Below are 10122 nucleotides of genomic sequence, written 5' to 3'. Positions count from 1 at the left end.
CCTATCTCCACTTTCCCCCAGTTCTAGTTCTTTCCCCCGACTGGTTACCATCTTCCATTTGTGATTTTTCTCATTAGTTTCTTTCTTGTTATTGTTTGGTTTTGATCATTTAATTCTTCTCTCCTCCCCCCCCCCCGTTACTTTCCTTACTCACATAGATTCTCCTTTCCTCTGTTTTTCTTTAACTAGTCTTATTTTTTTGTTTTTTTTAATTTCCCCTTTCCAGGGAGAAGTTCACCCTTTTGCTCTCTTCACTATCCTCCTTTTCTATCTATTTAGCCTTCCAGTCTTTGTTTCATGGCCCTTATGTTTATATAGCCCCTTTTTATTCTCTGTATTCCTTGTAAAATAGAAATTTCTGAGGTACCCATTCTGGGCTGTCTTTATAAGTAGTTTTTTTTTTTCCCCCACAGACTAATAGAACTTTCCTCCCACCCTCAGTTACCCCTTTTCAATTAAGCCCTACTCCCAGAAAATGCCAGTTCCTGACACTGGTAGAGAAGATACTACCCCATTGCAGCATATCCCTTTGGGGGCACACACACACACACACACACACACACACACATACACACTTCAATTATGCAGTGCCAAAATGACTTATACCCTTATCCTCATCTCATTTTTCCCCTATTTGTCTCAAAATCTTATCCTTGGGTCCATGCCTTCTACTTCCCCCACTAGATTCATTTCCCACAAGCAGGGCAAATGACCTCTTAAACATCGAATCTCAGGAAAACACCAGGGTCATTGCCCAATCTACCTTCATAGAACATATTTCTTCTTCCCTAGGAGGCTGCATCTGTGGCAGCTGCAAAAAAAGAAGGCCTCACACCAAAACAAGGCAAGTCCCTTTCTCCCACTTTGTTTTTCAATCTTCCCCTTGTTTCCTCACTCACTCTACTTCAGGCTCTTCTTCTCCTAAGAGATCCTATGAGTAGCTTCCCCTCATTGCTAGCACTTCATTTACCCAGGTTACATCACAAACTCTTTTCTATCCTGCTCCTCTCTTCCCCCTCTTCAAGCATCTTCCCATTTTGCACCCAGTCATCCAGAATCAAAACCTCAGAATCATTCTCAACTTTTCCTTTACTCTCCACCCATGTCCAATTATTTGCCAGGTTTCATTGATTCTACTCCCACAATGTCCCTTTCATCTCTCCCTTTTTCTCCATTTATACAACTACTGCTACATTTCAGACTTTCATCACCACTCAGTGTGACTCTTGTGATAACCTTTTCGTTTGTCTCCCTGCCTTAAATCTCTCTCCTGTTCATTCTATCTTCTCTACAGCTGCCATATTGATACCCTCACTATACAGGCATAACCATCCATGTAACTCTCTTACTCAGGAAATTGCAGAAGTTCCCTCTTGCTTGTAAAAAAAAAACAGAGTCCTCTGCTTCGCCTTTGAAGCCTTCAATAACCTTGGAAATTTGGCTTTGCATCATGTTATTTTTTCCCAGTTTGATTGTAGGTTACTCCACAATTCACTTTGCCTTCCAGCCTAATTGACCTAACTGCAATATCACATACATTCCATTCCTTTTTTCTCTTGTGCTCCTGTATCTGGAAATCTCTCCACCTCCCCCTCCCAAAATTCCTGGCTCACTTCAAGGGTTATCTAAGAGTCACTTCCCCCGAGTTTATCCTTATTTCAATAGATACTTCTAGTTGTCTCTTGAAATTACTAGCATATGTTTCATATTTATTTAACTATATACTTCTCTAAATAAAATGCTCCTGGAAGAAAGAGATCATTTTGTTTCTGCCATGGTATCCTTATTTCCCAGTGCAGTGACTGGAAGATAGTACATTCCTAATAAATGTCTACTGGATTGAAATGAGAAATGGGCTTGAGTTAAGCTTTACCTTTCAATACCAAGATAAGAAAGTGCTTGATTGCTACCCTTTCTCGCCCCTCCCCTCAAAAGAACCCCAAACAAAACAAACAAACAAATTCCTTCAGTTTGCTACATTTAGCTTTATTTGGATATGTATATCAGTAGAACCATAGGGATTTATTATTAAAAGATTTGTGGGGGCAGCTAGGTGGCACAATGAATAGAGTACTGACCCTGGAGTCAGAAGGACCTGAGTTGAAATCCAGCCTCAGACACTTGACACACTTACTAGCTGTATGACCTTGGGCAAGTCACTTATCCCCAATTGCCTTGCCTCCCCCCTCAAAAATAAAAGGATTTGTTTTCAAATTCTGTGTCTGAAACTCCCTGTATCATTGTGGGCAAGTCACTTAACCTTTGTGAACCCAAGGTAAAGCCAAAGGTGAGCCCTCTGTAAAATCAGGGGTTGAACTAGACAACCTCTATGCTGATTTTCAGTTCTACAACTATGATCCCATGATTATGTTTCTAAGTCTGGCCCTCAGTTCAGGCCATTTCTCTGCCTCCTTTCAAATGCAACTGAATGTCTCCCATTACTCTCCATGGCAACAGTTATATCTAAAGAGGAGAGGGAATGATTGTTTATAGAAATGGTAGAAATGGTATCCTGGTAGACTATCCCAGCTACAGACTAAATTCTCATCACAAACTGTGGTGCATGGGAAAACTTAATTCATTATTTGACCTCCTCCCTCAAGTATTAAGAATATATATAGACAAGTACTACAATAAAACAGAGATATTTAATTCATAACTCTAAACAAATACTTATTGGTATATTGCCCCATACCTCCTACCTCTCTTAAATCTACTTACCCTGACAACTTGACACAACAACAGACTTTATTGATAAAGCACATATCACTGAGGACAAAGTTGTGGACTTTAAAAAATGGTCTTGTCATGGGGAAATTTATCCATGGTCTTCAGGCTTTATGTTCAGTCATATTTTATGATTTAGTTTTCAAAACTATGGCTGCTAGAATTGATGATCTGCACACAGGATGCTCACACACAGCCTAGCTCTGACTTTTATTTGGCAAACCAAAATATTACTCAGGTTAGAAGATCTGTGAAATAGCTAAACTGCTTTCAAATACTCCTATGAACATGACAGTTGTGGAGAATGCTACTGCCCTCTTCCCATGCAATATAAAACCTTACACCTATCCCCTTTTCCCCCTCTTCCACTCTTGTTTGAATTAGAATAATACATCCTTAGAAATGGAAGGAACCTCAATGATCATCTAATCTAAACCATGAATAATACAGTGATTCACCTTACAGTATCCCCATAAAAGTGGCCATCTAGCCCTCAGGAATGCTTCTAATAGTGGATAACTCACTAACAACTAGTAGAGCTGATTTAGCCTAAATTATCCTTTCTGTCACTTCTACCCAGTGAACATAGTTCTGTTTCTTCCAGCACCAAAGAAGATAAATCTAATCTTTCTTTCACATGACAGTCCTTTGATTTTTTTAAGTTAACAATGACCCTCAAAATTTTTCCTTGTCCAGGCTTGTTCATGTATTTGAGGCATGTCTGATGCTTCCTGAACCAAATTTTGAATTTTCTTGGTAAAGCAAATGGAGTGATTGGTCATTTCTTTCTGCAGGTCATTTTACAAATGAGGAAACTGAAGCAAGGAGGATCAAGTGATTTGTCCAGGGTCACATAACTACTAAGTATCTGAGGTCAGGTTTGAACTCACAAAAATGAATTTTCTTGACTCCTGGTCCAGCACTCTATCCACCTATCTGTGTTCCTTTTCCAGGATAAATATTCCAAGTTCTTTCCATTATTTGTCATGTGAATTATTATTATACAGCCATTCATCTCACCATATTTCTTCAAGTACTATGGATACTCTTTCTGATAAAAAAAACTCACTGATATTGCAATTAAAATAAAACAAAAAATAAGCCCAGACAATTTTTTTTCTTTTCATAGCAATTACTTCTAGGTTGCATTGTCTCTTATTGATTAGGGTTTTCCAAACATAAATGGAAGAGACTCTGTGTGGCCATGCGATGATGAAAATTATTATTTAACTTCTCTAAGCCTCAATTTCCTCATATGTGAAATGAGAATAAATTTCACATCTATCTCACAGGTCATTGTGAAGACAGAATGTGATAATGTATGTATTTACATTATTTTTTACAAAGCTTTATGTTATGTTAAAAATATCAACTCATGCCTTTTAAATTTCACATTATTAGATATGACCCATGGTTTCAGTCTGTTGGTATATATTTGGATATTGATTCAAAAATCCAAAATAATTAATTATCCTTGTGAGTTTACCAAATCTGCATGACATCTTGATTTCTTACAAATTATTGATAAAAAAATTAAGCAAAATAGTCCCCCCATCTGAGCCCAGTGCTACTTTACCAGAGACTTTTTTTTTCTAGTCAAGGCATTAATCTTTATTCACTGAATTAAGTCTAGCTCCAAACCCACTTTAGCATAACAAATCCAAATTCAAATCTCTTTATTATTTTATCTTAAGGATAGCTTAACAAATATGTTAGATACCTTGCTGAGGTTTAAGTATGTTATGTCTATGGCATTTTGCTGATCTACTAACACAATGACCTCATCAAAAAAAGAATTAAGATTGTTCATTATGACTTTTCCTTAATGAGTTCATGTTCTCTCATAATTACTATTCCACCTTCTAAGTGACCCTCAATAATTTCTTAAATAAAACATTTTAGGATATGGCAGAGAATTAAAGTCAATCTCAACAGCTTGTAGGTTGAGGAATTTCTCTCTTTTTTTAATTAAAAAGGTATTCTAGGAAGATGGCAAAGTAGGTCAGAAATTTCTAGGCCCTCCATTATTTCCTACACTGACAGAAAATCACCATGAAATGAACATAAAGCAGCAAAAATAAAGGGATAAAGCAGTTGTCCTATTAAGACAACTTTGGAGGACCTCAGAGAAGACTCCAGGGGCTGAGGTCTCATCTGAGTGAAGTGGAAACACCTGCAGGTTAACTCCACTGACTAAGTAGACCCTGAGGAAAGCAGATTAAACTTAAGGAAATTTTGCCTCAAGTTTCACCTTAAAGCCTCAAGAAATTTTACCTCAAGAACCTTTACTTCATAAACTTCCTTTTAGAGAATAGTAGAGGGCTGAGTAAGGGAACATTGAAAGACACCCTGCTGTTTCTGGAAGTCAGGCCTAGTTGTACTGACTAGACATGATTCCACATTGCTTCTGTTGGTGAAGAGGAACAAGCACATGCTTGGTCAATATGGTATATTGGTATATATGGTATATATGGCAGGGAGCAAGAACATTTTCAGGAACATGTGACTGGAGTCCTAAATATGACTTAAAAGAGAAGGAAAGTTGTCTCTGAGTTTGAACCTATGTACAGAAATCCGAAAACAAGAATAAGGAGGTTCTGCATCCTGGTGCAACATTACCCACAACTAGGGAATGAAACTTGATTATTACAATGTAATGCCAAGCAAAGGCAACTTCCAAGGTTCAAAATACCAGTATAACAGCTCTCCATTTTATTCAGTGACAAATTAAGAAAAGAGAAAATCAAAATACAGAATTCACCAAGTGTAATTCAATAATTTCCAAGTATTACTCCACCCCTGGACAGTATATTCATTTAGCCAATCAGGAAGTCCCCCTTCTCAAATGGAGATTAGTTTCCAATCATAAATGAAGTACATTCATTTGGTCAGTCACAGAGCACAAAAATGTCAAAAATTTCCCACCCCTGAATCATAACTGAATTACAATTATCATCAGTTTGTGCCAAGCACCTTCTCAAAAGGGGCAGTAGAGAACACACAGGCCATCTACCCCTGAGCTACTACCCAAATAGAGGTCTTTTCTTCATCTTGATTCCAGGCAAATTCTCAGCAATCTCTGTCCCTGGGGAGACAAAGATTAACAAGTCCACAAGATACATTGCCAGTGCCCTCATTAATTCATTCTCTGCCTGCAGAACAGTCTTATGACCCCTGAAAACATCAGCAAGACTCTCTTCCAGGATTTCTGTAAACATACAAGAAAATTCTTCTCCGAGGCACCAAGAGAAATGTTCCAGGACCTCTTCAACAACAGCACTGTTCTTCACCAGTGCATGAATCTGGCAAAACAACATCAAAACAGACAGACATAATATCAGCATCACAGCCATGTCTCCTCAGTCCTTGACAGCTCGAGTTGGCAACTCCCAAGGTCCTGAGCAGCTCTAACTGGCCCTCAGCAATCCTCTCTCTCTCTCTGCCTCCAAGATGCTGCTTCCAAAAGTTCTTCTGCCTCTCTTCCTCTGTTTGTGCCTTTCTAAATCCAGGGCACCAGCTCTTCCCAGTTCAGTTCTCTCTTTTAACATCAACAAGTCCAACGCACAAGTGGGATTCACATGCTCTGGGTTTTAACACTCAACCCAAAAGCCAAGCCAATACAGGAGGACCTTTTAATTCTATTACTATTACAAATAATAATAATTAGTTGCTAAAAGTAAAATAAAAACACAATTAAAATGAGTAAACAAAGGAAAATATAATCTGACCATAATTATCTATGTTCATATTCAGAGGAAGATAGTGAGGTAATATATATATAATCACTCCTACACCAAATAGTAATGTCATATGATCACAGGATCAAAAATAACTTATTAGAGGAATATAAAAAGGAACTAAAAATAAAATAGAAGCAGTCCTATGAAATTATGAGAAGAAAGCCAATCAATTGGAAAAAGATACAAAATATTAAGAAAGAAAATAATTTCTTAAAAACTACAGTTGGGCAAGGAAAATAAGATGTTGATATAAGAAACCAAGAATTAATAGAACTATAAAAAATGAAGAGACTCAGAAACATCTTATTATAAAACAACTTATATGGAGAACAGATTAAAGAGAAGCAATGTAAGAATTGCTTCACAACTAGAAAGTTATAATAAAAAATGTAGTTTCAATATTATGAGAAATTATTAAGAAAATTTTCCTGAAGTTTTAGAACATGAACACAAAATAGAAGTAGAAAAAAAAAAGTCTGTTGATCATCACCTGAAAGAGATCCAGCAGGAAAACTTAAAGGAATGCCATAGTCAATTTTCAAAATGTCCAGGATAAAGAGAAAATATTGCAAGCAACAAGAATAAAAATTATTTAAATACTGAAGGAAACAGTCAGAATTTCACCAGACCTAGCAGCTTGTAGGACTAAAGACTCTAGGTTTTAGAACATTATATTCCAAAGAACAAATGAGCTGGGTTTGCATACAAAAATAGCTTACCCAGAAAAGTTGTGTATAACCCTGAATGAAAAAAAAAAATGGACATTTGAAAAACTGAATAGTTTTTAGGTATTTCTAATAAAAAGTTCAAAATTCAATGGAAAATTCTATATAAACAATCCAGAAGAAATATAAGGAAATTATTAAAGACTAATTATAAAATACTCATTAAAGTTAAACTGTTTACTTAGATATATGACAATGTTATCAATATTCTTTTATTTTCTTTTTTATCTTTTCTTTATTTTATTTTATACATTCATTTCCATAAGATTTTGAGTTACAAATTTTCTCCCCATCTTTTCATTGCTCCCATCTCAAGATATCAAGACTAATGAAAGCCCCTTCCTCCCATCTGCTCTCTCTTATATATTCCCCCATACCCCCTAACTTTCTTTTTGTCTTTTTTTAAAAGCAATTGGGGTTAAGTAACTTGCTCAAGGTTACACGGCCAGGTGTTTCTGGGTGGGTGCTAAGTGTCTGAGCCCAGATTCGATCGCCAGGTCATCCCGACACTGGGGCCGGTGCTCTTACTTGCTGTGCTACCTGGCCGCCCCTCAACCCCCTAACTTTCTAGTAGGATGGGATGGATTTCTATACCTTATTTATGCACCTGTATACCTTATTTTCCAGTTGTATGTAAAAAACATTTTTTAAAAATATTTTACCTCAATTCAGTATCTTACTGCTACAGGAAAGTAGGAGGAAAGGGAATAAGAGGGGGTATGATAGAAGGAAGGACAGATTGTTGGAGAGGGTAATTAGAAGGAAACACTTTTGAAAAGTGACAGGGTCAAAGGAGAAAACAGAATAAAGGAGGGGTGGTATAGGATGGAGGGAAATATATAGTTAGTCTTTCACAATATAACTACTATGGAAATGTTTTGCATAACTACACATGTACAACCTATATTGAGTTGCTTGTCTTCCTAGTGGGTGTTGGTGAGGAGGGAAGAAGCGAAAGAATCTGGACATCAAAGATTTAAAAACAAATACTATAAATTGTTTTTTTATATGCAACTGGGAAATTAGATACACAGACAAAGGGGTATAGAAATACATCTTGCCCTGCAAGAAAGTGGGGGGGGAGTATAGAGGAGTGTAGAAGAGAGAACAGATTGGGGGAAGGGATATTCAGTATGCTTGCTATCTTGGGGTGGGAGGTAGGGAAGATACAAGGAGAAAATTTGTATCTCAAAATCTTGTGAAAATGAATGTTTAAAACAAAAAAAATAATTAATTATAAAACACTTGAAAATATTGGTATCAGCTGATTTTTTTCTTAAATTGACAAAAAGCATTAATCAGAAACCACCAACAAGCATTATTTGTAATGAGGATAAACTAGAACTCTTCCTAATAAGATCAGATGTGAAGCAAAGATGCCCACTGGCACCCATATTATTCAATATTGTATTGGAAATCCTAGCAATAGCAATAAGAGAACAAAAAGAAATAGAATGGAACAGAATAGGGAATGATGTAATAAATGAAACATCTCTTTTTATGGAATATATGATGATATACTTGCAAAATTCAGAATTGGAACTATATTATGAGGCAGTAATTATTAAAACTATCTGATATTGGCTAAGAAATAGAAAGGTGGATCACCAGAATAGACATGATTTTACAGCAGTAAATAAATGTAATAACCATGTCTCTGACAAATGGAAGGATTTAAGATTTGGGGATAAGAATTGATTCTTTGATAAAAAAAATATTGCTGAGAAAACTGGAAAACAGGATGGTAGAAACTAGGTATAGATCAATATCCTACATCAGTTACCAAGATAAGATCAAAATGGATATATGACCTAGATATAAAGAGATATTTTATAAGAAGGTTAGAACATGGAAAGTATTACTTATCAGACTAGGATAAACAACAATGGATAGTCAAAAATTTAAGAATAAACAAGAGATAGAGAGCAAAGTTAGGTGTAATATGGAAAATTTTGATTGTATTAAATATAAAAGTTCTGGTACAAATAAAACAAATGGAGCCAAGATCAGAAGGAAAACAGAAAATTGGAGGTGGGAGTTGTAGCCAGTTTATCACATAAAGATCTCATATCTATAATATATAAGGAACTTCATCAAATCTATAAAATATGTATAATTCCCCAATTGATGAATGCTTAAAGGATATGCACAAGCAGTTTTCCAATGAAGAAATTAAAACAATTTATAATCATTTAAAATGTCCTAAATGATTATTGATTAGATAAATGCAAATTAAAATAACCTTGAGAAAGGATTTTATACTTACCAGATTGGCTAAATTGATAAAAGGGGAAAGTGACAAATGTTGGAGGTGATATGGAAAAATTGGAATACTAATTCATTGTTGGTGAAATTGTGAACTGATTCAACCATTTTGCAGAGAAATTTGGATTTATGTACAAAGACTTATTATACTACCTATATCCTTTGACCCAGCAATACCAATACTTGGACTGTTTCCAAAGATGATGTGTGGAAAAGGAAAATAACCTATGTGTTCTGAAATGTTTCTAGTAGCTCTCTTTGTGTTGGCAAAGAAGTTGAAATTACAAGGATGCCCATCAATTGGGGAATGGCTGAATAAGATGTAGCATATGATTATGATAGAATATTACTCTGCTATAAGAAATGGTGATCTCAATGATTTTAGAAAAACATGGGAAGACTTGCATGAAATAATGAAGAACCAAATGAGAATTGAGAGAACATTGTATATAGTAACAGCAATATTGTTCTAAGAATAACTTTGAGCAAATAAGTTATTTTGACTAATCTAATATGCAAATTAAGTTTAAAACGCATATGAAGAAAGATGCTATCTTCATGTAGAGAAAGAACTGAGAAATAGAAGTATATACAGAATGATTTTACATACAGATAGATATGCAGATATGCATACACATACACTATATCTATTTTTGACTAATGGT

Source organism: Petaurus breviceps, unplaced genomic scaffold (assembly GCF_028583685.1).
Source record: "Petaurus breviceps papuanus isolate PSGF00001 unplaced genomic scaffold, PetGlider_PUasm1.0 90842, whole genome shotgun sequence".
NCBI classification, from domain to species: domain Eukaryota; kingdom Metazoa; phylum Chordata; class Mammalia; order Diprotodontia; family Petauridae; genus Petaurus; species Petaurus breviceps.
Note: the sequence above shows the minus strand (reverse complement) of the source record.